At 44.1% G+C, this 23635-nt stretch overlaps 1 protein-coding gene across 1 annotated transcript in view; it reads left to right on the forward strand.

Annotated features, from left to right (window-relative positions):
• Positions 1–6319: 6319 nt before the first annotated feature.
• The window catches only part of SEC24D (SEC24 homolog D, COPII coat complex component), a 162513-nt gene continuing 145197 nt past the window's right edge, over positions 6320–23635 (forward strand). Inside the window, exon 1 of the mRNA XM_063458256.1 lies at positions 6320–6444. The gene's annotated coding sequence lies outside the window, so the exon portion shown is untranslated. The remainder of the gene's footprint in view (positions 6445–23635) is intronic.

The raw sequence follows: 23635 nt of genomic DNA on the forward strand, positions 1-23635 counted from the left end.
CACTTGGCAGATATGGATTGACACCTGTCCTCAGGGACCCTGATACACACTGGGGGGGACCTACTGTCCTCCCCAAGCCCCACCCCTGAGTGCGCGGTGGGTGGGGGCCATAAATCACAATGGGGGAGGACCTACTGTCCTGCCCCCACCCCTGCGCGGTGGGTGGAGTCCGTAAAAATAACGAGGGGGGGGACCTACTGTACTCCCCCCCCGGCCCCCACCCCTGTGCGGTGGGTGGGGGCCATAAAAATAATGAGGGGGGACCTACTGTCCTCCCCCCCGGCCCCCACCCCTGCACGGTGGGTGGGGGCAATAAAAATAATGAGGGGGGGACCTACTGTCCTCCCCCCGGCCCCCACCCCTGCGCGGTGGGTGGGGGCCATAAATCACAATGGGGGGAGGACCTGCTGTCCTCCTCCCACCCCCATCCCCAGTGGTGTATCCTGGTTTTGTGCTGCCCTAGGCAGGACAAAACTCAGGCGCCCCTCTCCCCCCCCCCCCCCGCGACACCCCCACCCAACCCTTCCCCCCCCGTCCCGCCTTCTAAATACACACACACACACAAATTCACTGACAGATACGCATACACTAGCTAACAGACACACACACAGTCAGACACACACACTCACTAGCAGACACACACACACTCACTAGCAGACACACACACACTCACTAGCAGACACACACACACACACACTCACTAGCAGACACACACACTCACTAGCAGACACACACACTCACTAACAGACACACACACTCACTAACGGACACACACACTCTCTGTCAGACACAGACACTCTCATATATATAATATATAATATAATATATTATAATATAATATATAATATAATATATACTATATAACATATAATATATATAATATAATATATAACATATAATATATAACATATAATATATAACATAATATAATAATATATAATATAATATATAATATAATATATATAATATATAATACATAATATAATATATAATACATTATATAATACATAATATAATATAATAATATATAATATATAATATAATATATAATATATATAATATATAATATAATATATAATATTTATAATATAATATATAATAATATAATATAATATATAATATATAATATATATAATATAATATATATAATATATAATATAATTTATAATATAATATAATATATAATTAATTTAACCTACCCCCCAGCCTCCTTACCTTTGGGAATGCTGGGGGGAGGTCTCTTTCTCCCTGGTGGTCCAGTGGCTGCCGGGCTTGCAGGCTGCTGTGCGCTGGCGGGTAGGTGGCTGGCAAGGGAGCTCTTCCTCTGAGCGCTCTGCTCAGCTCCCTCGCGCGCCGCAGAGTGAGGCTGGGAGCCGGAAGATGACGTCATCTTCCGGCTCCCAGCCTCACTCTGCGGCGCGCGAGGGAGCTGAGCAGAGCGCTCAGAGGAAGAGCTCCCTCGCTAGCCGCCCGCCCAGCCCATCAGCCCGACCGGCAGCCCAGTTAGCCGCAAGGCTAACAAGGCATTTGCCCTAGGCATTTGGGGGCGGCGTTTTTTGCCGCCCCCCTGGAAAATGCCGCCCAAGGCAAATGCCTTGTTTGCCTTGCGGCTAAAACGCCCCTGCCCATCCCTGCGCGGTGGGTGGGGGCCATAAAAATAATGAGGGGGGTACCTAATGTCCTCCCCCCCGGCCCCCACCCCTGCTCGGTGGATGGGGGCCATAAAAATAATGAGGGGGGACCTACTGTCCTCCTCCCGCCCCCACCCCTGCGCAGTGGGTGGGGGCCATAAAAATAATGAGGGGGGGAACTACTGTCCTTCCCTCTGGCCCCCACCCCTGCGCGTTGGGTGGGGGCCATAACAATAGTGAGGGGGGGACCTACTGTCCTCCCCCCTGGCCCCCACCCCTGAGCGGTGGGTGGGGGCCCTAAAAAAAACAATAAGGGGGGGACCTACTGTCCTCCCCCAGCCCCCACCCCTGAGTGGTGGGTGGGGGTCCTAAATAAAAATCCCCCCTCAATCAAAGGTGACTAGGGGTCCCCAAGCCCCTAGTAACCCACCCCCCCACCCCAAAAAAAGTTGCCCCCTACCTACCCCGCTCACCCTAAAAAATAGTGAAGGGGGAATAAAATAACTAACCTGTAAAGAAAAAATCAACTTACCATTTGACGTCTTCTTTTTTCTAAAATCTTCTTTTTTCAGCCCCAAAAAAGGCCAAATAAAAAGCCATAAGAACCAACGCAATTTAAAAAAAAAAAAAAAACGAGCGCAAAAAAAATAATCTTCCATCTTCACCCATGGAGGGATCTGCGCAGACTGAGCTCTGCAGGGCGGGGGAAGGCTTATAAAGCCTTGCCACGCCCTGCAATTAGGCTAAGAACACTCTGATTGGCTGGTTTAAGCCAATCAGAGTGCTCTTTGTCATTTTACACAGCGTGGGAAAATTCCAAAGAACTTTCCCACGCTGTGTAAAATGACACAGAACACTCTGATTGATTAGATTCCAAGCCCACCAATCAGAGTTCTCTTTGTCATTTTACACAGCGTGGGAAAATTCCAAAGAACTTTCCCACGCTGTGTAAAATGACACAGAACACTCTGATTGGTTAGATTCCAAGCCCACCAATCAGAGTTCTCTTTGTCATTTTACACAGCGTGGGAAAATTCCAAAGAACTTTCCCACGCTGTGTAAAATGACACAGAGCACTGTGATTGGTGGGCTTGGAATCTAACCAATCAGAGTGCTCTGTGTCATTTTACACAGCATGGGAAAGTTCTTTGGAATTTTCCCACGCTGTGTAAAATGACAAAGAGCACTCTGATTGGCTTAAACCAGCCAATCAGAGTGTTCTTAGCCTAATTGCAGGGCGTGGCAAGGCTTTATAAGCGTTCCCCCGCCCTGCTGATCTCAGTCTGCGCGGAGCCCTCCATGGGTGAAGATGGATTTTTTTTTTAATTGCGTCGGTTCTTATGGCTTTTTATTTGGCCTTTTTTGGGGGCTGAAAAAAGAAGATTTTAGAAAAAAGAAGACGTCAAATGGTAAGTTGAATTTTTCTTTACAGGTTAGTTATTTTATTCCCCCTTCACTATTTTTTAGGGTGATGGGGGTAGGTAGGGGGTAACTTTTTTTGGGGTGGGGGATGGGTGACTAGGGGCTTGGGGACCCCTATCACCTTTGATTGGGGGGGATTTTTATTTAGGGCCCCCACCCACCACATTATGTCCCGCCCTCATTCTTTTTATGGTCCCCACCCACCACGCAGGGGTGGGGGCAGGACAGTAGGTCCCCCCCAGTGTGTATCAGTGTCCCTGAGGACAGGTGTCAATCCATATCTGCCAAGTGACCCTATGTAGGGGGAACAGTCCCTATTCTGCTCTGTGTCAGTGTGTATCAGGGATCCTTATGATAGGTGTCAATCCATATCTGCCAAGTGACCCTATGTAGGAGGAACAGTCCCTATTCTGCTCTGTGTCAGTGTGTATCAGGGATCCTTAGGATAGGTGTCAATCCATATCTGCCAAGTGACCCTATGTAGGGGGAACAGTCCCTATTCTGCTCTGTGTCAGTGTGTATCAGGGATCCTTGGGATAGGTGTGAATCCATATCTGCCAAGTGACCCTATGTAGGGGGAACAGTCCCTATTCTGCTCTGTGTCAGTGTCTGGGGGGAGTATCTGCAGTAATACAGAGTGTCTGAAGGGAGTATCTGCAGTAACACAGGGTGTCTGGAGGGAGTATCTGCAGTAACACAGGGTGTCTGGAGGGAGTATCTGCAGTAACACAGGGTGTCTGGAGGGAGTATCTGCAGTAACACAGAGTGTCTGGAGGGAGTATCTGCAGTAATACAGAGTGTCTGGAGGGAGTATCTGCAGTAATACAGAGTGTCTGGAGGGAGTATCTGCAGTAACACAGGGTGTCTGGAGGGAGTATCTGCAGTAACACAGAGTGTCTGGGGGGAGTATCTGCAGTAATACAGAGTGTCTGGGGGGAGTATCTGCTTGTAACATTTATATGCAGTAAAAAAAAAAAAATTGAAACAATAAAATAAAATGTTTGCAGCTTCCAAATGAATTTAAAATGGATGCTGTCCAGTAGGTGGGAGGGTCTGCTAGGGAGGGTGTGCTGCTGATTGGCTGGAATGTGTCTGCTGACTGTGAGGTACAGGGTCAAAGTTTACTCAATGATAAAGAATAGGGGGCGGACCGAACATCGCATGTTTTCGCCCGCGGTGGCGAACGCGAACATGCTATGTTTGCCAGGAACTATTCGCCAGCGAACCGTTCGGGACATCACTAGTCAACAATTCTTAATCGTAGGTCTTCTGAGAGCTCTTTTGTGCGAGGCATCATTCACATCAGGCAATGCTTCTTGTGAAAAGCAAACCCAGAACTGGTGTGTGTTTTTTATAGGGCAGGGTACCTGTAACCAACACCTCCAATCTCATCTCATTGATTGGACTCCAGTTGGCTGACATCTCACTCCAATTAGCTCTTGGAGATATCATTAGTCTAGGGGTTCACATACTTTTTCCACCTGCACTGTGAATGTTTACATGGTGTGTTCAATAAAAACATGGTAACATTTCATTCTTTGTGTGTTATTAGTTTAAGCAGACTGTGATTGTCTATTGTTGTGACTTAGATGATGATCAGACCACATTTTATGACTAATTTGTGCAGAAATCCATATCATTCCAAAGGGTTCACATACTTTTCCTTGCAACTGTATGCGTGAAATTCAGGCCTTATCCTGGAAAAACCCTCTTCCCATCTTCCATCAGGATAAAGTGGTCCTCGTGCCAGTGCCAGAATTTTTATCTTAAGTGGTTTCAAAATTCCACTTTAATCAAGAATTGGTCTTACCTGCCATGTTTCCTTTGCCTTCTTCTGCAGAAGAACAAGTACATAAACCTTGGTACACGTCCTATCTATTTACATTGAAAGAACCAAGCATGTTTGCACAATCTCAAAGCTTTTTGTCTTGCAGACATAGAAATGGAGAAGCAGCATCCGTGTCAACTCTAAGAAGCAGGATTGTATTGGCAATATTTAAGGCATACCAGTCTTATGGACTCCACAAGACCTCTGAACGTGTCCTGTGCTATCTGGCACCAAGACATTAGCAGCAGATTCTTTCATTCCTGCAAGTTTGCTAGGTGGCGCCTGCACGGATCAGATTTGTTGTTCCAGTACATCTCAGATGCTCAGTTGGATTGAGATATGGGGAATTTAGAGGCCAAGGCAACACTTTGTCATGTCCTGAAACATTGCAGTGTGACAGGGTGCATTATCCTCCTGAAAGAGGCCACTTCCATAAGGGAACACCATTGCCATGAAGGGGTGTGCATGGTCTGCAACAATCTCTAGGTAGGTGGTACGTGTCAAAGTAGCCTTTGCATTTTTTGGCTACTTCTGTGGTACTGACTATTGGAGAGTGGGAAGGAAATTATACTTTCCTGGACTTCTCTCTCTTTCTCCTCCACCATTGTGTTTGTCCCAGTATTTGCTTCCTGGTGGCTAGCCTGCCTGGAGCTACATCACTATAGCCCTCTCGCACATGTCTGTGAGTAGAAAACAGTGGTTTATGTAAGATTGCATGGGACCTTTCATTGATGATATATGCAGACAATATGCCCAATTGTTGAGTGTGGCCGTTGGGAAATGAGGCCATTTGGCTGTGGAAGCTCCATTTATTGCTACATTGGGCCAAAAATCACCTTGTCTCTTGTATAGCATCTGATTCTTGGTCCTTGAGGATCAAGGCTATTTTGAGATGTGACCAAGGAGTTTTTGGCACCTGTGTCATGTGTTCATTCTACCACACCTCCACCCTGTCTATTGGAATTTAGATTGAATTCCAACAGGTTCTTTTTCATAGTGATTCAATCGTAATTAATTTGTATATAAACAAAACAAAAATAAAACCTTTAGAGTGCCCTGTTTCAGTGGTTACAGACTCCAAGCCAACTGGTACTTTTCCCCATCATTACCCAGCCACTGGCTATTAACCTTATTCTAGGAGTGTGGATAAAATTTTCCAAGTGTCTGACAATGTTTCAATGACAAGCAGGGTAAGTGCTTCAGTCTGGTCACCGAGCAGTAAATAGAGTATACTATCCTCGCTCCGCCTGTGGCCCCTGGGTCGCCAGCACAGCCAAAGTCCTGCATCAGCTGGTGACGTGGAGCGCGCCCCCGCCAGCCAGCCACAGGTGTGCGCTGTATAGAGAGTGAGAGAAGAGAGAGGAAGCCGGGCACTGCTGCACGCTCGCTCCCGCGCGGCTGGCTTCCTCCCGTGCACGCGCTGCCTCCCTCTCTCCAGCTGTGGCTGTCTGACGTGGCAGTGCTCGCTCCCCTGCCTGCTCCGTGACACGCCGGCTCCGCTGCAACTTCAGGGAAAGTCGAACCGTGGGACGCTGGCACGTGCCTGGACCGGGCAGAGAGCAGGTAAAGGGTCCTGTGTCAGGGCGCTGGGCGAGGAGGCTACTAGCCGGACTGGCCGGGGGCTGTGTCTATACACACACAGATAACAAGACAGACAGACGTGTCACTTAGCGCTGGGTGATGTGTCATTAGGGCAGTGGGATACAGGAGCACTAAGAACTAGCAGGCAGGTATGGAATGTGTACATAGAATCTGGAACATACAGACATGTGAACAGGGATGATGAGATACATGTCTGTTGTATGGGGAAAAACAAACAGCTGTGATGATGTGTACATGGTGTGATAAGTGAAATATGTGAACTGCATGTATGTAGACCCACTAATTATGTAAACATTAACAAAGTTTTGTCATATGAGAGCATAGCTATTTAGTATAAACATGTCATATGTATGCTGACCTGCAGGCAAGACTATTTGTATATATCTTATTATAAGATGTCAATTGTTGTTTGTTGTTAGACAGATGTTTGTGTTATGTATAGCTCCTTATTCAGATTGATACTGATGGTGATAAGATGATATGGGTTAGACCAGGCATCTCAAACTCCAGCTCCCCTGATGTTGCTGAACTACAACCCCCATGATTCCCGGGCCATCTATTTAATTCAAGGAATTATGTGAGTTGTAGTCCATATACATCTGGGGGGAAAGGGAGGTCACAGCAGTATCAGTGTCAGCAGTATCAGTGTTCCTAACAACAGGAGAAAAATAAACATATATTGCTATGTATAACATTTTACAGGACAGATGCATTTAATTATTCAGTATACCAAACATTTCACAATATAGCCATTTACACTTTACTATAGCAGTATCCCTTACGTGTTCATGTTACTACATTGTTATTACTTACATATTATGTGGTATTGCATTTCACAGTACTTTAGTAAGAGAGCATAATGAATACTCATTCCACATATAATGCATAAAGATACAAAGAAGTCGTTGAAGGCCCTGGGTGGGAGAGATTGCAGTATTTGCTCAACTCTGTGCTAGGCCTACATAAACGTCATAATCCTAATTTACATCAGCGATAGCAAAATCTACCATATGAACATGGTACCGTTTTCATGGAATTGGCCTTATAGTTTTGTATAGTTACACTCAATAAAATATTCCGTGGTGTTCATTTGAAATCTTTGTATAGATAAATTCTAGTATGCAGTGTACATGGGATCTTCATGTATGTCAACAAATAAATACAAATAATTAAACAGGTTCAGAATATGTTTTGCCAGGAAGTAGTTTGGAATGTTTACATAAAATTTATTTGCTAATCAGCTAACTGTGGCCAGCTAACAACCGATTTTTTACAAAACAGACCAATTGAGAACAAGTATCCAATTTAGCAGGTTGAAATACTTATATTTTGTTTAATCCTGCTAGTTAGAATAACAGGGCTATTCACTAAATAGTTAATTGTTGTGCATTAAAAGTGAATTAAAATGTTGCACATTTTAGGAAAAAAATATATTTGGTTGTTTCTGGCCTGGAATTTCTAATTCGTTTTGAATTCCAATAAGTTCACCCTTTATTGAATAACACTGACACTATTTAGTTAATATACATAAATATCCATTTGGTGATATACATTAGATAACAAGGTCATGATGCCAAAGCTTTCAATATGGTTGGTTTAAAATAATAAGTGACCAATTTGATATGTGCATATCTATGCCATATGCCCTTCTATATTTGATCCGAAATGTTTTACTTAGCTACCTACAAATGGATTCTTATTGACACATAATGGAACGTTATTTGCATGACCAGAAGAGAAACATTTGTGAGTGTCACTTGATTATTCTGGTTTTAGTAAATAATAAGTCGTTTATTTGACTTGCTTATTTTGTTTTGGATAATGACTAAAGCAGACTCAGCATCAAACAGTTATATATTAATCTAATGTTTTTGGTGCATAGACCGTCTCTCACAAACGTAAGCAATGCTGTTTGGGAGAAACAGCGATGTTAACACTTGCCAGTAAGAACACCACAAGAAGCACTTCCTAGTGAAGACTTTCAAAACTTGAAAGCCTTCACATTCAACGTTGCTGAACACTACAAATGCTTCCCATGGAGACGCACTGGTTCTGATTTGCTAAGCATGGTGATTGCAGTGCTTGATTGGTAAGTCTCCAATTGCGCCAAAAATCTCAGAAAAGGATAAGCAGCAGCCATTTAAGACTTGGGCTGGTGGACTGCTAGTGGGTAATAATGCTGTTTTTTTATTTTATATGCATGGAGACACTAAACTTTACTCATAGAGATGCATTGATTCAATGATCCTCTATGAGGAGATGCTGATTGGTCAGGGCTGTGTTTAGTTTGTTCTGGCACTGCCCCTGATCTGCCTCCCTGACAGTCTCAGCCAGTCCAATGCTTTCCTATGAGGAAGCATTGTGATTGGCTCAGATCACCACTTCTGATGATGTCAGCCAGATTAGGCAGATTAGGGGCAGAGTCAGTTGCAGCAGACTGGAATAAAGGTAACATTTTATTATATTTAGGGGAATAGGGGGGGCTAGATGGTGTATTTAAACATTATCAGGTCAATAATACATGTTTGTGTTCATGGCTCTATAGTGTTCCTTTAAGGTAAGAGACATCTCTGTGAAATACATAAAAGTGTAAATGATCCCAATGTAATTATGTTCCGTTATAATAGCAATGTTATTATATATTATAATGGGATGCTTCACACTTTTATGTAATTCTCTTGTGTTTTTTGTGAGGTAACTCTGTAGGAGGTTTCCCTTTTGTTTGTATTCACTTTTGATTTATTTTATTATATTTATACTCTGAGTGTATTTTGTATTATAAAATACGTCTCTGTGCCAATATGCACTAAAGAACATGGAGGGTATTTGGTTAAGTTATTGTTATTTAATATAAGGATGTACTGGAGGGTGAGGGCTATTGGCACTAAGAGAACTAAATTTATCAACAGGTACTCTTCTTTGGGAAATGGAAAGGTTTGGGCTCATCTCTGCTTTATAAATAAGTCTTGGGAAACTGAATAACCACCATCCACAAGCAATGGTGTATGGATCTAGAACTATCCATATAGCCTCCCTGCTGAGATATTTTACCAATCCTTGCTTTTGGGGAGAAGGGATATATCTATTGCATAGAAGATGAAAAGACCCAAGGAACCATCACTTTGTTCATTCTGTCTCCCTCTATGGTGAGGGAAACCAAATGTGTTGCAACAGTTTCCCCTGTTTTAGTTTCTGTTTCTTTACCTATTTCCGTTTACCTGTTGGCTGCTGAAAGCTACCAGTGGACGTTTGCACTAGTCATTTGTTCACTAGTGAGAAAAAGAGCAGCTGCCATGGAATTCACAACTTGAACAATATAGATAGCTTGGCCAGACAAATCAACTACAGATTAGGGCTCCAGAAAGAGTTATCTTTATATACTTGTCATAACAAGCTGTTATCACATAAGCATACAAAAGTGCAAAGAAAATTACATTTTTTTTCCTAACATTTTCTATTTAGCCAGGCATGGTTGTATGTTAGTTTAAGTGAATATCCCTCCAGAGGTGCCTAAATTCCTGATAACCAGGAGGGAACAGGAGCTTAAGGTTATTGAAGTAATTGGGATGTTGGAAATGGGGCATTGGAGAAGGTCTCCATTGTTAATAGGGTTCTGTGAGAACCCATTCATGACTCCACCTCCCCACACATATGAACAATTTGAGTAACCAACAGATGTTATCAATGTACAGTTGCTCAAGTGGACACAACAGGAACAAGCAACTACAATATGGTTAAAAGAAAACTATGGTGCAAACATTACCCAATATTTTGAGCACATTATAAAGATAATGCATCAGTTAAATAATTCACTGTAAAGTGGGTATTCCTGCTGCTGCAGCAAGACTCTCTCACACTTGGATGAAAATGTTAACCCATAAGTCATCATAAACTCATCACAAATTGGTGTCAGCCACAACACAGCTGCTAATAGTTTGCCCCATAGCCTCCTAAGTGAATCTGAGTATGTGAAGCTTTGAGCAGTACCCTGGTCTATGGATGGCTTGGCTCACTAGCTGTTAGGAGGACAAAATTAACACCGGAAGCAAGGTTCTGGTCTTCTCGACTGACAACTCTGGCAGTCAGACTTGGTGCTGTACAGATTTTTACAAATTGCTGCTGTTCTAATACACTCAGTGCTGAGAGTAGGCTTATGGTGCTCTATGCACCATCACCATTACAGTTAAGGGAACACTTTAGTGTTAGGAATACAAACATTATTTGTAACTCTAACATGTTCCTCATACTCCTCAGCCCTTGCAGCCTCCCTCCCCATACAGTCCCGAGGTCCCCCTCGACTTAATGCTTTCATAGGGGATGCTTTGACTATTTTTATCTTTCCGGAGGAAATCCCAAGAGAAAATAGTGGTGGGATGCTGCCCTAAAAAGCATACAAGCCCTGTTTACTGAGCCAATATAATAGGCTCTTTGAAATGTGAGTGATCCATTCTGCTTCTTAATTGAATTATCACAGTGTTTTACAATCTGCACTATATCGTACTTTCTATATTTTTTGTATATATCAACTTGACGTGCACAGTTCGAACAAGATCTTCAGGGACAACGCCCAAACCCCCACAGCGCTCCACTTAAGGTATATGTATATCATATACCAATTTTTGTATTAGCCACTAGAGACAGTCTTAGCACTGTAATGTAAACATTGCAGTTTCTCTAAACCTGCAATGTTTTACATTGCAGGACCAAAGGGGGAGCAGGATACTACACAGCTGTTTTTTCAATGCGTTGTGCAAGTAAGCTGCAAACTTGGTGGACCTGACCTATAAAGTGAATGGTTTAAGTGACCAGCCATGTCATGGAAAGTCACTCTGACGGCAGAGCAGAGGCCATTACCAGGGATAATAATTATATTTCATGGGAGGTCAGTTTGTATCCTACAGCCCTGAGGACAGAGGAGATGCTAATGCCAGGACAAGAGAGTATCCTCCCAAGATTCAGTCACAAACAGGTATACTTACAAATATATGGGTGCAAATATTATATCTTTGGCAAACTCACTGGTGTCTAACGCAGGTGCTTCTGGGCGCAGCTTCCCAAACAGTGCTGTATCCAGCTAATAAAATGAAATAAAAAGCAAAATAAAGTCATTGCACACTGCAGCTCCTGTATGAAAGAGCTTCCCCAAGCCTTTTTATTTAGTAGATAAAAGCATCTTGCATGTCTTACATGTTTCATCCTCCTCACACAGGACTTACTCATAGTATGCTGTTTTGTTTTCTAAAGTCCTATGAGTGCGCTATTTCACTTTGCGTATGTTATCATGCTGGAGTGTGCATCTAGCAAGGAAAGTTAAGCCCACATTCCATAGATCGTGAAACACAAGTATATATACAAACAAAGTGGGATTAAGTGTGGTGGCAATAAATGCCACAGATCACCTGAGTGGAAACCCCTTACACCACTCTATAAAATACAAACATAAAATACATACAATGTAGGAGATGATTCACACTTCTAGAATGGTTCTGTAATATAAAAAAGCAATATAGTGTAATATGCTAATACAATTGTATCAATCGAAATGAGCGTCAGGTACTCACAAGCCTAGAGCCAAATTCCTGCATATGGCTCTCATGGATAGCGCTGTGGGACTTTTTAGGATGTCCCTCTCCTATTCCCAGATCACTTATAGGATGCTCCGGTTGAGTAATAATCCAGGTTCCACAACTTGACTTGAATCTTTCAGGAGAAAACTTTATTGCTCCCCAATGTGGAGTAAAACATGGATAAAAGTAAAATATAGATAAAATAAATAAAAAATAGTATGACTATATATAGTCCTGCCGATTGGCAAATTAATGTCCAAATGTCCGAAACGCGTTTCGCCCCGTACCAGGGGCTTTTTCAATCGGTGTATCACAATAAAGTTTTCTCCTGAAAGATTCAAGTCAAGTTGTGGAACCTGGATTATTACTCAACCGGAGCATCCTATAAGTGATCTGGGAATAGGAGAGGGACATCCTAAAAAGTCCCACAGCGCTATCCATGAGAGCCATATGCAGGAATTTGGCTCTAGGCTTGTGAGTACCTGACGCTCATTTCGATTGATACAATTGTATTAGCATATTACACTATATTGCTTTTTTATATTACAGAACCATTCTAGAAGTGTGAATCATCTCCTACATTGTATGTATTTTATGTTCACATTCCATAGATGTTATGTTTTATTATCATTTCTGAGGTTTTTGAGTATATACACATATATATTAATATGCCAATATTGCTGGCATTATAAGACATATTATTAACACACTCACGTATCAATGTCAATGTGTATGTATTTAGCTCTCTCTCTATCTGTCTGTATATATATATAATACATTGACATTGTGGCAGGCTTATGCAATATATGATCACATAATGCAGCTAAACCCTTTATTATTTTTTGCCTAGGGGAGGTGCTTTTAAATAAAACTAGTACAATCTGTGAGATTTGCAATCATTGTTTAGTGAATGAGTGAGTGCACGGGATTGTGTATTTTGTATGTTGTGTGTGTGTGTGTATATATATATATATATATATATATATATATATATATAGTAATAAAACAAATGGTCTGTACTCACGGTCTTTCCATAGAAAAAGGTTTCCTTTATTCCAACATGTAGATCAATGTTTCAGTCCTCTCAGGGACTTTCATCAGGATCAAATCATACCGTATCATATATATATATATATACATATATATGGACAAAAGTATTGGGACACACCTCTTAATTATTTAATTCAGATTTTTCAATCAGACCCATTGTCCATTCCTACACTCTATTGAAGTACTATGCACACATAATGTAACTTACACACTCAAACATAGACCATGCACACACACGCACTATCACTTGCATACTCTCTCTCTCATGAACACACACACACTTTCTCTCAATGCCATACACACAATGTCACATACACACACACACACACACACACCAATTTACACACACAAAATATAGTCCAGCTGGAGCATGCTATGAAACAAAGGGGTTTAGTGTATTCTCACGTACCTTGTGTCTAGGGGAGGGGTAGAGCTGTGCATTGTGAGGCTTCTTCATGCCCACTTTTGGACAGCCATCATACCAGTTAATGTCCCGGCATCCATACCCTACTTGCAGCAAGCTTTGGTGTTTGCTCGGATGCTGGGACTTCATTGCAGTGTACTGAGCAAATGACAGTCATCGCTCAGCGTTCAAGGAGAGGGACACAGTGAGAGATATTGCTGCGCTAGAGGGAGCTGATGAGCCACTCACCTAACTCAGCACCAACCCTGAACAAGAGAGGCCCATCGGGAAATGTCCTGGTTTCCAGTGGACCAATCTTGCTCTGCTTCCAGATAACTAAGTAAAGCTTGTACTGTGTACAACACCTCGCCAGAATGTGAATTAGTTCATCTGGCACAAGATATGTGACACTGATTTATCTATGCTTTTAGCACAAAACAGGTCTCATAAACATTACAATGTTTATTTCTCTACTGCATATGTTACAAGTATAAACTCTTTGTATAAGCTGGTTTAAAGTCTCAGGCTCATCATATATAAATGCACCTCTGATGGATAAGTGGCTATAAATGCAACTCTAATGGGTCAATCATGTCGGAAAGTGTTTGCTTTACATTGAAGTCATCCAGCTTCTTCTACATTAATATTTGGAGAAGTAAGTTGTCTCTTAGCTATACCCAGGTTGTCAAAGGAGAAAAGTATCCGTAGGAGATCGGTTGTCCCCTAATGAGAAATTGGCAGACGGCTCAACTGGGAGCCATTAAGGACACAGATTATAAAAGACAACAATCTCTCAAACGTTACTATTAAATAATACAAAAAATAAACTCTATATCACACGCTATACACCCTAAAAATGATCAAATATAATAAAACTTACCCTATAAAAATGTAGATTGTAAGAAGATTCCTCCAATCTTCTCGATAAAAATAGTACAAATACAATCTAAAAGAACACACAAGTAAAGCAAACAGTGTAATATTGTAAGGCACCACGCTTAGTGTAGAGAATATACTGCACTCACAAAAGAAAATTAATTGCAGGCACATAGAATGGCTTTCCAGTTATCACCTTCTTATTTTCTCTTTTCCATTATCAACATATGTATGGAAAAGGAATGGGACAAGCACATATAGTAGTCGTAAAACTATCTATAACAGTTTTATTCATATTGCACTCACCAGACAAATGTGTAAAATAGGCAAATTAAGCATCTTACTCTCCTTTGGGTTGTAAAATCAATGGAGTCCCTCTAGAGCAGATGGATGAGCAGCCAAATTAGGACTTCTTCGAGAGCATCAGCAATGACATTCATTGCTGATGCCCCTGAGAAAGTCCTAATTTGGACGAACAGCGTAGGGCCGAGAGACTCGCGTAGTGCTTTGGATATTTATTTTGTTTTTGCTTTGTTAGGTGTTTTTAAATTTGGCTCATCATCCATCTGCTCTTAAAATATACTAGTTTTTTTTATAAAGGCTTTTAAATACTCCAAGCACCATAACCAAAATTGCCCTGGTATAATCCAATGGTAAGTAGTCAAGTCAATTTTACTCTAGTTTGATAACTTATCTGGGTCCCACTTTGTGTCCAGTCTTCTCCTGTAGGAGAACCTATTAAGATCTTCAGAGCAATATAATGTTATGAGGACATGGTCCACCATGCAGAAGTGCATGGACTACAATGCTAAACAGAGCAGTGTATGACCACACATTGTCTGATAGCCTTAGCTGCGTTCCCTCAGGCTGTAAGTGTTTGCAGTGCTGTCCTTGCCATATCTGGTAGAGCAGAGCTTAGCTCAATGGCAGAGAGCAATCAACTGACACTCTCAGCCAATGAGCTGGCCTTGCTCGATGGGGAGTAAGTCAAGAGAGCTAACATAAGCTCTGTTCAGAAGCTTCTGGCTCTCATTGGAGGAGTTAAATTGTCAGAATATTGGCAAACATTTTGACTAACATCATTTTTTTTTAAAAATTTTTAATAGTGATGTACCGAACTGTCCGCCGGCGGACAGTTCCCGGCGAAATTAGCTTGTTCGCGTTCGCCGCGGCGGGCGGACACATGCGCAGTTCGATCCGCCCCCTATTCGTCATCATTGGGCAAACTTTGACCCTGTGCCTCTCGGTCAGCAGACACATTACAGCCAATCAGCAGCACTCCCTCCCTTCTACACCCTCCAACCTCCCTCCCAGCATCCATTTTCGATTCATTCGGAAGATGCATGCTTAGTGAGAGGAGGGAAAGTTTAGCTGCTGCTGATTACATAGGGAAATTGATAGCTAGGCTAGGGTATTCAGTGTCCACTACAATCCTGAAGGACTCATCTGATCTCTGCTGTAAGGACAGCACCCCAAAAAGCCCTTTTTAGGGCTAGAACATCAGGCTGCTTTTTTTTTTTTTTTTTCCCTGTGTAATGTAATTGCAGGTGCCTGCCTGCCAGCCTGTGTGTCAGGCTCACAGCATATACTGTGCCCACTTGCCCAGTGCCAACACTCACATCTGTTTTAACAATCGGTTAAGCTTTACATTTAAATAAATATTTTGTTTTCACTGTAATGGAAGAGCAGTTGCCTGCCTGCCAGCTTCTGTGTGAGGTTGGATGCCTTGCCCATTTGCACAGTCAGTGCCACCACTCATATCTGTTTTAACAATCGGTTAAGCTTTAGATTTAAAATAAATAATTTTTTTTCACTGTAATAGAAGAGCAGTTAGTTGTCTGCAAGCATCTGGGTGTCAGGCCTACTTCAGCGTGTGCCCTGCACAACCCTGCCAGCGTGCTTTGACAGTTGCCAATCATATCTGCTGTCTCTTTAGCGTGCTTTTACAAAGAAAAAAGGTTTCCAGTGTAAGCTAATAGCAGCCAGTCAGTGTCCTTCAAGCGGCTCTGTCAGGCCTTCCTTCAGCGTGTGCCCTGCACAACCCTGCCAGCGTACTTTGACAGTTGCCAATCATATCTGGTGTCTCTATAGCGTGCTTTTACAAAGAAAAAAGGTTTCCAGTGTAAGCTAATAGCAGCCAGTCAGTGTCCTTCAAGCGGCTCTGTCAGGCCTTCCTTCAGCGTGTGCCCTGCACAACACTGCCAGCGTGCTTTGACAGTTGCCAATCATATCTGGTGTCTCTTTAGCGTGCTTTTACAAAGAAAAAAGGTTTCCAGTGTAAGCTAATAGCAGCCAGTCAGTGTCCTTCAAGCGGCTCTGTCAGGCCTTCCTTCAGCGTGTGCCCTGCACAACCCTGCCAGCGTGCTTTGACAGTTGCCAATCATATCTGGTGTCTCTTTAGCGTGCTTTTACAAAGAAAAAAAGTTTTCCAGTGTAAGCTAATAGCAGCCAGTCAGTGTCCTTCAAGCGGCTCTGTCAGGCCTTCCTTCAGCGTGTGCCCTGCACAACCCTGCCAGCGTGCTTTGACAGTTGCCAATCATATCTGGTGTCTCTTTAGCGTGCTTTTACAAAGAAAAAAGGTTTCCAGTGTAAGCTAATAGCAGCCAGTCAGTGTCCTTCAAGCGGCTCTGTCAGGCCTTCCTTCAGTGTGTGCCCTGCACAACCCTGCCAGCGTGCTTTGACAGTTGCCAATCATATCTGGTGTCTCTTTAGCGTGCTTTTACAAAGAAAAAAGGTTTCCAGTGTAAGCTAATAGCAGCCAGTCAGTGTCCTTCAAGCGGCTCTGTCAGGCCTTCCATCAGCGTGTGCCCTGCACAACCCTGCCAGCGTGCTTTGACAGTTGCCAATCATATCTGGTGTCTCTTTAGCGTGCTTTTACAAAGAAAAAAGGTTTCCAGTGTAAGCTAATAGCAGCCAGTCAGTGTCCTTCAAGCGGCTCTGTCAGGCCTTCCTTCAGCGTGTGCCCTGCACAACCCTGCCAGCGTGCTTTGACAGTTGCCAATCATATCTGGTGTCTCTTTAGCGTGCTTTTACAAAGAAAAAAGGTTTCCAGTGTAAGCTAATAGCAGCCAGTCAGTGTCCTTCAAGCGGCTCTGTCAGGCCTTCCTTCAGCGTGTGCCCTGCACAACCCTGCCAGCGTACTTTGACAGTTGCCACTCATATCTGGTGTCTCTATAGCGTGCTTTTAAAACCAAAACTTTGTTTCCACTGTAATAGAAGAGCAGTTGCCTGCCTGCCAGCTTCTGTGTGAGTTTCACAGTGGATACTGTGCCCTCTTGCCCAGTGCCACCACTCATATCTGTTTTTACAATAGCTTAAGCTTTAGATTTAAAATAAATATTTTTTTTCACTGTAATAGAAGAGCAGTTAGTTGTCTGCAAGCGTCTGGGTGTCAGGCCTACTTCAGCGTGTGCTCTGCAGACCTGTGCCAGTGTGCTTTGACAGTTGCCACTCATATCTTGTGTCTCTATAGCGTGCTTTTACAACCAAAATTTGTTTTTCACTGTTATAGATTGAATAGCAGTTACTTGTCTTCAAGCGGGTGTCTCAGGCCTACTTCAGCGTGTGCTCTGCAGCACTGTTCCAGTGCACATTGCCAATCATATCTGGTGTCTCTATAGCGTGCTTTTAAAAACAAAATTTGTTTTTCACTGTTATAGATTGAATAGCAGTTACTTGTCTTCAAGCGGGTGTCTCAGGCCTACTTCAGCGTGTGCTCTGCAGACCTGTGCCAGTGTGCTTTGACAGTTGCCACTCATATCTTGTGTCTCTATAGCGTGCTTTTACAACCAAAATTTGTTTTTCACTGTTATAGATTGAATAGCAGTTACTTGTCTTCAAGCGGGTATCTCAGGCCTACAGTGTGTGCTCTGCAGAACTGTTACAGTTCACATTGCCAATCATATCTGGTCTCACAGTAGCTTGCACGCATAGTACCACTAATCCCCCAAAAAATGACAGGCAGAGGCAGGCCACCCCGCAGGGGCCGTCGTGGTCCTTTTGCCCTAGAATAATGCCCAGTTTTCAGAAGCCACGTACCCTGAACTTGAAAAGTTCTGAGGACATAGTTGACTGGCTAACACAGGACACCCAATCTTGTACAGCCTTCGCTCGGAACCTTGACGCACCATCCTCCTCCAGCTTAGCTTCAGGCACCTCTCAAGATAGCACTCACCCGCCTGCCGCCACCACCAAAACTAGCACCACAGCCGCTTTACTTGGTATGTCAGAGGAGTTATTCACACACCCGTTTGAAGAAATTAGTGATGCGCAACCATTATTGCTAGAGGATGTAGATAACAGGGATATGTCTCAGGCAGGCAGCATTAAACACATGGAGGTACGGTGTGATGATGATGATGTTGTACCGGCTGCTGCTTCCTTTTCTGAATTGTCAGATACAAGCGAAGCGGTTGATGATGACGATGCGTCCATGGATGTCACGTGGGTGCCCGCTAGAAGAGAAGAAGAACAGGGCGAAAGTTCAGATGGGGAGACAGAGAGGAGTAGGAGGAGACCAGTTGGAAGCAGGGGGGGGTCGTCGCAAGGAGCTAGTGGCACAGTCAGACAGCATGCATCGGCACCCGGGGTCAGCCCAACAGCACGCCAATCAACGCATGCTGTGTCCACCACCAGAATGCCGTCATTGCAGAGCTCAGCAGTGTGGCATTTTTTTTGTGTGTCTGCCTCTGACAACAGCGATGCCATTTGCAACCTGTGCCAAAGGAAACTGAGTCGTGGGAGGTCCAACACCCACCTAGGTACAACTGCTTTGCGTAGGCACATGATCTCACATCACAAACGCCTATGGGATCAACACATGAGTACAAGCAGCACGCATACTCTAAGCCGCCATCCTCCTCCTGGTCCAGCATCTTCAGCCACGTCAACCACTGCTGTCCTTCTTGCCCCCTCTCAACCATCCGCCACTCCGTCTCCCGCCTTGAGCAGTTCCCGCTCATCTGACTCCGCAGCAACTGGATATCGGCAAAGTGGTGTGTGACAACGGAAAAAATTTGATAGCGGCATTGAAGTTGGGCAAGTTGACACATGTGCCGTGCATGGCACATGTGTGTAATCTGATCGTACAACGCTTTGTGCATAAGTACACAGGCTTACAGGACGTCCTGAAGCAGGCCAGGAAGGTGTGTGGCCATTTCAGGCATTCCTACATGGCCATGGCTCACTTTGCCGATATCCAGCGGCGAAACAACATGCCAGTGAGGCGCTTGATTTGCGACAGCCCTACACGTTGGAATTCAACACTCCTAATGTTCGACCGCCTGCTCCAACAAGAAAAAGCTGTTAATGAATATTTGTATGACCGGGGTGCTAGGACAGCCTCTGGGGAGCTGGGAATTTTGTTGCCACGTTACTGGACGCTCATGCGCAATGCCTGTAGGCTCATGCGTCCTTTTGAGGAGGTGACAAACCTAGTCAGTCGCACCGAAGGCACCATCAGCGACATCATACCATTTGTTTTCTTCATGGAGCGTGCCCTGCGAAGAGTGCTGGATCAGGCTGTAGATGAGCGTGAAGAGGAAGAGGAAGAGTTGTGGTCACCATCACCACCAGAAACAGCCTTATCAGCATCGCTTGCTGGACCTGCGGCAACGCTGGAAGAGGATTGTGAGGAAGAGGAGTCAGAGGAGGATTGTAGCTTTGAGGAGGAGGAGGAGGAGCAAGACCAAACACAACAGGCATCCCAGGGTGCTCGTTGTCACCTATCTGGTACCCGTGGTGTTGTATGTGGCTGGGGGGAAGAACATACCTTCAATGACATCAGTGAGGAGGAGGAACGGGAAATGAGTAGCTCGGCATCCAACCTTGTGCAAATGGGGTCTTTCATGCTGTCCTGCCTGTTGAGGGACCCTCGTATAAAAAGGCTGAAGGAGAACGACCTGTACTGGGTGTCCACGCTACTAGACCCCCGGTATAAGCAGAAAGTGGCGGAAATGTTACCCAATTACAACAAGTCGGAAAGGATGCAGCATTTGCAAAATAAATTAAAAAGTATGCTTTACACAGCGTATAAGGGTGATGTCACAGCACAACGGGAATCTAACAGGGGGAGAGGTGGAAGTCATCCTCCTCCTCCTCCTCCCACGACCACGCCGGCAAGGACAGGACGCTTTAAAGACGTGTTGTTGATGGAGGACATGCGGACCTTTTTAAGTCCTATGCATCGCCACAGCCCTTCGGGATCCACCCTCAGAGAGCGACTCGACCGACAGGTAGCAGACTACCTCGCCTTAACTGCAGATATCGACACTCTGAGGAGCGATGAACCACTTGAATACTGGGTGTGCAGGCTTGACCTGTGGCCTGAGCTATCCCAATTTGCGATAGAACTTCTGGCCTGCCCCGCTTCAAGTGTCCTGTCAGAAAGGACCTTCAGTGCAGCAGGAGGTATTGTCACTGAGAAGAGAAGTCGCCTAGGTCAAAAAAGTCTAGATTACCTCACCTTTATTAAGATGAATGAGGGATGGATCCCGAAGGGACTGACACTGGGCGATACATTCGATTAAAAAAGGCCTGATGAGATGAGCTGCCTTGGGCTAAAAATTGTCCACACGCTGCTGTATTTTAGCTCTGAATGACGTTTGACTTGCGTGACTTATCCACCACCAACTAGGGTTCAAGCCGCCATGTTTTAGGGCACTTTCTGCCTGTGAAACAAACATCAATTTTTCTGGACGCTGCTACAGCAGCGGCTGCAACAATACCAAATTTTTCAGGCATGTGTACATGCCTAATTTTTAGGCCCACTGGTGCAAGTGGACTGATTACAATTACAGGGCCTCTAAAGAGTCCTGTATTGTTATTTGTCGTCACTACCTTCCCGCGTCGGGAGTGGGTCATTTGCGCCCCTGCTGCCTTCCTTGCATGTGGTAGCTGTTTGTCAGGGATTTGTCAATCCATATCTGCCAAGTGACCCTATGTAGGGGGAACAGTCCCTATTCTGCTCTGTGTCAGTGTGTATCATGGTCTCTGTGGACAAGGAACAGTCTCTATTCTGCTCTGTGTCAGTGTGTATCAGGGATCATTAGGACAGGTGTCAATCCATATCTGCCAAGTGACCCTATGTAGGGGGAACAGTCTCTATTCTGCTCTGTGTCAGTGTGTATCAGGGATCATTAGGACAGGTGTCAATCCATATCTGCCAAGTGACCCTATGTAGGAGGAACAGTCTCTATTCTGCTCTGTGTCAGTGTGTATCAGGGATCATTAGGACAGGTGTCAATCCATATCTGCCAAGTGACCCTATGTAGGAGGAACAGTCCCTATTCTGCTCTGTGTCAGTGTGTATCAGGGATCATTAGGATAGGTGTCAATCCATATCTGCCAAGTGACCCTATGTAGGGGGAACAGTCTCTATTCTGCTCTGTGTATCAGGGATCATTAGGATAGGTGTCAATCCATATCTGCCAAGTGACCCTATGTAGGAGGAACAGTCCCTATTCTGCTCTGTGTCAGTGTGTATCAGGGATCATTAGGATAGGTGTCAATCCATATCTGCCAAGTGACCCTATGTAGGGGGAACAGTCTCTATTCTGCTCTGTGTCAGTGTGTATCAGGGATCATTAGGATAGGTGTCAATCCATATCTGCCAAGTGACCCTATGTAGGGGGAACAGTCTCTATTCTGCTCTGTGTCAGTGTGTATCAGGGCTGGGCTTTGAGGACAGGTGTCAATGTTAGGTGATGTCTGCCCTTTATGGATTAAAAGCAGACTCTGCATCAACTGTGCAATTTTCCATGGGAGTTTTGCCATGGATCCCCCTCTGGCATGCCACAGTCCAGGTGTTAGTCCCCTTGAAACAACTTTTCCATCACTATTGTGGCCAGAAAGAGTCCCTGTTGTTTTTAAAATTCGCCTGCCCATTGAAGTCAATGGCGGTTCGCCGGTTCGCGAACATTTGCGGAAGTTCGCGTTCGCCGTTCGCGAACCGAAAATTCCGGGTTCGCGACAACACTAATTTTTAATCTTGAATTCCCCACTCAGTTTGATATCCCTGTAATCTTCTTCAGCACCTTTATTATATATTGCAGCCTTCCCTGTTCATTCCTTAAAATCATTATATTGCCATCTCTTGCTTTTGGCGATTGGCAACACAGTGACAGGCACCTGATGGACCCCATGTTAAAGAGAAACAGTTAGCAAATTGTTTCACTATTTACAATGGAAGGTACCAGGATACTCTTGGAGCGAACGATAAACTCTACAGCTCACTGTAGTTGTTATGGTGCTTGGAGTGTTCCTTTCACCTCCTTCCCGACCGCGGACGTACTGGGTACACCTGACAAATAACGTCCATTAACAACCGCAGACGTACCCATTATGTCCGCAGCAAAAATTACCCCTGGACTTACCTGAACCATCAATCCACAGCCGGGGGGGGGGGGGGGGGGATTCCTGAGACCCCTGCAGTTCCATTACAGCAGCACCGGCCACCGCGGCCCTCCAGGGCCATCTGATTACCATGATCACATGGCCGCAATAGGAGTCTATGGAGCTGCCAGCAGGGGGACTGCCTGTCCCAGCAATAATTCTGTATGTCAATGAATTGCCTTTCCTGATTTTTACAAGTTACACTAATTGTTAATATAATGCACTTTCTCTACCTGTATGTAGTTTTTCAAACCTAGACTTGATAAAAACCTCATAAGGTCAAAACATTGCCAGGCCCACATGGGAGCACTTACCATTTTCCTATTGCACGTGACCGACAAATGAAAATTGTGGGAAGTTAACTAGGAAATTTAAATTTTCTAGAAAATAGCCCTGGTAGTTGTCCATAATTCCCAGTTTAGTGAGCACACATCCTAGTGTTCTGTGATTGCTGCAGCTGGAATGTGATACTGCGTCTTGCTGACAGATACAACTCTGTGGTTTAGCTCCCTGTGTGCATATGATCGCTGCAGTGTCATTGGAAATGGCTGCCTCCTATAGTCACGCGCTGCATCCTCCTGTTTGGTAAAGGAACAGTGTTAGTTACTTACAACGTCCAAAGCAGAGGCTCATGCCACGTCTCCCTCATGTACACATTACACCACTGACCTCACCTTGCTAGAATATTTTACAAGATAATGTATATGTGCAAAGTATATTGTCACTTAATGTACAAATGTACAGGTACATTATTTGAGATTAGGTGTATTACTTCTGCTTTCCAAAGAGTGACTAAAATAAGCAACATGTGTCTGATGAATGACACCATATGAACTTATGGTGCTGTGTTTTTAAAGAGCAAGTC

This window comes from Pelobates fuscus, chromosome 6, assembly GCF_036172605.1.
Source record: "Pelobates fuscus isolate aPelFus1 chromosome 6, aPelFus1.pri, whole genome shotgun sequence".
Classification (NCBI taxonomy): Eukaryota; Metazoa; Chordata; class Amphibia; order Anura; family Pelobatidae; genus Pelobates; species Pelobates fuscus.